This window comes from Lampetra planeri, unplaced genomic scaffold (genome assembly GCF_965212315.1).
Source record: "Lampetra planeri unplaced genomic scaffold, kcLamPlan1.2.h2 scaffold_292, whole genome shotgun sequence".
NCBI classification, from domain to species: Eukaryota; Metazoa; Chordata; class Hyperoartia; order Petromyzontiformes; family Petromyzontidae; genus Lampetra; species Lampetra planeri.
In genome coordinates, this window is record NW_027615118.1 from 77,501 (window position 1) to 82,500 (window position 5,000).

Below are 5,000 nucleotides of genomic sequence, written 5' to 3' on the forward strand. Positions count from 1 at the left end.
TCATTCATGATTTTGCCACGGCAGCTGAGGCTAGGGAAGAACATGAGCTTGAAGAAGTGAATCTAGGGCGAGTGCACGTCTTGACGCGCTTACCTTGAGTCGACCAAGAGGAGTTGATTTTGCGTTGGCGGTCAACAAAATAGGTCCGATGACTTGGCATCGAAACACGTCTGCAGTACTGTAATGTAACACTTGTACATTCTTAGGCCCTTCCCTCCGCTTAGCCTCGGGCCGCTTGTAACCTTCAACGCTGGCCTGGGTGCAACGATTGCGATACCCACCGGTGCGGCTCGCAACCACGCGCCGTGACGCCCGTCCTCGCCTCTCGTGATTCTCCCGTAGCGAGCTCCCTGACCCCGTAGCGAGCTCGCTGACCCCGTGGCGAGCTCCCTGACCCCGTGGCGAGCTCCCTGACCCCGTGGCGAGCTCCCTGACCCCGTGGCGAGCTCCCTGACCCCGTGGCGACCTCCCTGACCCCGTGGCGAGCTCCCTGACCCCGTGGCGAGCTCGCTGACCCCGTGGCGAGCTCCCTGACCCCGTGGCGAGCTCCCTGACCCCGTGGCGAGCTCCCTGACCCCGTGGCGAGCTCCCTGACCCCGTGGCGAGCTCCCTGACCCCGTGGCGAGCTCCCTGACCCCGTGGCGAGCTCCCTGACCCCGTGGCGAGCTCCCTGACCCCGTGGCGAGCTCCCTGACCCCGTGGCGAGCTCGCTGACCCCGTGGCGATTTCCCTGACCCCGTGGCGAGCTCCCTGACCCCGGCTCGAACCCCCACCGGGTGGCTGTCGACGTGTCCCGGGGGATCGGGAGAAACCCCGTTGCGATTTGGGTGGCGTCTGAACAACAGCAGCAATGCAAATTCACAAAGCGCACCTTGAGCAATCGTTATCGGTGGTGCTATGGCCTGGAATATGCGCAAATAGTTTCACATAAATCGAGGAGGAGGAGGATGAGAAGACGTTTGTAGATAACTGAAGAGAGAGAGAGAGACATTTCGCACGGAGACGTTTTGCAAGTCGAGATTTTAAGATTTGCGAGTGTCCCGGGTGTCACCTGACCTCGAAAGGTGCCAAACGAGCTCCAGAGTTCAGGGTGCCGCAGTTGCAAAGTCGTCGTCACCCTCCCCTCCTCCCGCGAGCAGCGTAGAGCCGAGAGACCAGGGGGGGGGGGGGGGCGTGAGCCGCGCTCAATCCGAGGATGCCCGTGGTCCGTCAAGACCACGAGGAGGTCATGGACGGAGGGAGGAGCAAGTCCATTTAAGAGCTCATCATTGCTCGGTGGACTTTACCTGGTGAAATAAATGGAATAGTGGGCTAGTAGAAGTCGTGGTGGTGGTGGTGGTGAAACAGCTGGTCGGGTGTACAATATCGTTGTTATTGGCGGCAGCACTGTCCGTGTATAATCTATGGGGGGCTGCTCGTGTATAAACTATGGGGGGCTGTCTGTGTGTAAACCATGGGGGGCTGCTCGTGTGTAAACTATGGGGGGCTGACCCCCCAGTTAGACACCAGATGACTGCCCGTGTATAAACTATGGGGGGCTGTCTGTGTGTAAACTATGGGGGGCTGCTCCCCCATTTGGACACCGGATGACTGTCCGTGTGTAAACTATGGGGGGCTGCTCCCCCATTTGGACACCGGATGGCTGTCCGTGTGTAAACCATGGGGGGCTGCTCGTGTGTAAACTATGGGGGGCTGAGCCCCCAGTCGGACACAGCAAGCACGAGAGGGTGCCTGCAACAATGTCGTCGCGTCGCGTTAAATACGAGAGCTGTTTCATTTTAAAACGGCCATTGGAGCATCTGTAAATACAATGTTTTTTATTCCACCTTCTCGCAGAAAGCTATTGAATCTAAACTATAAACTGTTTTTTTTTATGCCGGGTAAGACACCCACTGAGCTATTAGCTTATTTTTCAGAAGCGACTCTTGCTATTAGAAATGATAGCTCAACGAAGTAACTCATCGTCATCATCATCATTGTGTGTAAAGGAATAGCAGCAGCCAAACACTCTAAACGCGTGGTGACGTTGATTCTAAATGTGGAGGGAAATACCGGAGGACCCGGAGAAAAATCCACGCGACCACGGGAAGAGAGAGAGACACGCAAACTCTAAATATGCAGCAGGCGTCAGGGTCGGGATCGAACCCATGACCTCCTGTAGACCAGGCGAGGTAGTTAACATCTCACCACGGGGAGAGAGAGAGAGACATGCAAACTACAAATACACAGCAGGCGTCAGGGTCGGGATCGAACCCACGACCTCCTGCATACCGGGCGAGGTAGTTAACATCTCCTAGCCACCGTGATGACGATGAGAGAGAGAGACACGCAAACTCCAAATATACAGCAGCAGGCGTCAGGGTCGGGATCGAACCCATGACCTCCTGCATACCGGGCGAGCTAGTTAACATCTCCTAGCCGCCGTAACGCAGCCACGCCTCGAGACCCCACCGCCCCATCCTCGCCCGAGGCAATTCATGGGAACCGGTCTTTGAAAGAGCAAAAACCGGCCGAACCTGATGGCGCCGGCTCTGTCATGAAACCGTTGACGATTGGGGCCCCGGGGAATGTTGACATCGGCTGGGGGCGAGGCTGGGCTGTAAATCGTGAGTCTCAACGAGTGTGCCGCACTTACTGCATTTATCGTGGGGCAATGCAACCTTTAAACCCCCCTGCCCCCCCCTCCTCCCCCCCTCGTCCCCCCCACATCGTCACACCGCCTCCCGCCTTCAGCGTTGTTCTCTGCAAGTCGCCGCTGTGAGGCGGTCGGCCAGAAACCCTCGGTCGGCCCTTGGCGAGTGGCAGCGTCGGAGTGACGCGGTGGCCACATGGTGGCCACGCGGTGGCCACGCGGTGGCCACATGGTGGCCACGCGGCCTCAACCGCGGACCGTATGGGTGGACCCATAGAGACCTACAGTGATACACAGAGACACAGAGACACACAGAGATACATAGAGACCCACAGAGATACACAGAGATACGTAGAGACACACAGAGACACATAGAGATACATAGAGACCCGCAGTGATACACAGAGATACACAGAGACCCACAGAGATACACAGAGACCCATAGAGATACACAGAGACCCACAGAGATACATAGAGACCCACAGAGATACACAGAAACCCACAAAGATACACAGAGACCCACAGAGATACATATAGACACACAGAGATACACAGAGACCCACAGAGATACGTAGAGACACAGAGAGACACACAGAGACCCACAGAGATACACAGAGAACCGGAGAGATGCATTAAAGACAAGCCATAGTCGCGTGCGTGTCACCATGAAACCAAATCTATTCCCATGATGATGAAGATGATGAAAATGATGACGATCATGATGACGATGCTGACACTGATGAAACTCATTGATGATGTTGAAACTGAAATTATGATTATGATGAGACTCTAAATAATGCTGCTGATGATGATGATGATATTGAAGGTGATGCTCACTCATGATGATGATGATAATGCGGATTTTAATTGCACTGATGATGTTGCTGCTGCTTTGACTGATGACATTAATGATGCTGAAGATGATACTGATGATATTAATGATACTGATGATATTGATGGTGCCGACTCTTAATGGTGGTTGCGATGATGATGATGATGAGAATGACCACTCCTGATACTGGCCTGAGCAAAACGTCGGACATCGTACAGCGCTTAGCAAACAACGCAGCAAGGGGTGGGGATAGGGGGGGGGGGTGAGCGAGAGAGAGACCCCGAAAAAGCCCGAGGCGGACCCTACGCAACAGATGAGTCGGTACGTCCGTGCAAAGCGGTGAGTTGACGATTGAACATTCCGTGTCTGGCTTTCTCTCCGTCTCTCTGTCTCCGTCTCTGTCTCTCTCTGTCTGTCTCTCTCTGTCTCTCTCTCTGTCTCTCTGTGTGTCTCTCTGTCTCTCTCTGTGTGTCTCTCTGTGTCTCTCTGTGTGTCTCTGTCTGTCTCTCTCTCTGTCTGTCTCTCTGTGTCTCTCTCTCTCTCCGTCTCTCTCTCCGTCTCTGTCTCTCTGTCTCTCTCTGCCTCTCTCTCTCTCCGTCTCTCGTTGCAGAGTCTTCGCCTGGAGGGACTGGCCCAAGTGAACGATGAAAACGATGAAAATGTCACGTTGCGCTCTTGAGCGCCAGATTAATCTGTCGAGCGGCGACCGCGCTTTGAATCAATAAGACGACGACGACGACGACGACTCAAACGTCGGCGGCGGTGGCGGCGGTGGTGGCGGTGTTGGTGGTGGCGGTGGTGGCGGTGGCGGTGATGTGTTCTTAAAGGCAAGAAGCGCTGGTTTAAGAACCGCTCGTCGGCAGATGATAGTTGAACCGAGCGGGCGCTCGACACAAGCCGACGGCGCCTGGTGGGTGAAGACCTCTGGGGTTTGGCAATGGTGCACAGCAAGTAGGACAGAGACCTTCGGCCCGGGTTTAGACTCTTGGTGGTGGGGTGAGTGGGGGCGTGGGGGATTGAGAGAGAGGAGTCAGGGACTGACAGAGGCGGGATAGACGGACGAGACAACAGAGAGAGCTGAGACAGGTAGAGACAGAGAGAAGAGACACGGAGACAGAGAGAGACAGAGAGAGACAGAGAGAGACAGAGAGAGACAGAGAGAGACAGAGAGAGACAGAGAGAGACAGAGCGAGGCACACGGAGACAGAGAGAGACAGAGAGAGACAGAGAGAAGAGACAAGGAGACAGAGAGAGACAGAGAGAGACAGAGAGAGACAGAGAGAGACAGAGAGAGACAGAGAGAGACAGAGAAGAGACACGGAGACAGACAGAGAGAGACAGAGAGAGACAGAGAGAAGAGACACACGGAGACAGAGAGAGAGAGAGAGACAGAGAGAAGAGACACACGGAGACAGAGAGAGAGAGAGACAGAGAGAGACAGAGAGAAGAGACACACGGAGACAGACAGAGAGAGACAGAGAGAGAGAGAGGAGGTGGGAGACTGTGCGTTGTCTCGTGGAGAGCAGCGTGGTGCGG

The 5,000-nt window shown here is 55.1% G+C and overlaps 1 long non-coding RNA gene across 1 annotated transcript in view; it reads left to right on the forward strand.

The window, feature by feature from the left end:
* Positions 1 to 5,000, forward strand: part of LOC144740770 (uncharacterized) — a 63,267-nt gene that overhangs the window by 53,668 nt on the left and 4,599 nt on the right. The window contains exons 4-5 of the long non-coding RNA XR_013589767.1: positions 4,075 to 4,374; positions 4,991 to 5,000. The exon at positions 4,991 to 5,000 is cut by the window's right edge and continues 193 nt beyond it. This is a non-coding gene — a long non-coding RNA (uncharacterized LOC144740770). The remainder of the gene's footprint in view (positions 1 to 4,074; positions 4,375 to 4,990) is intronic.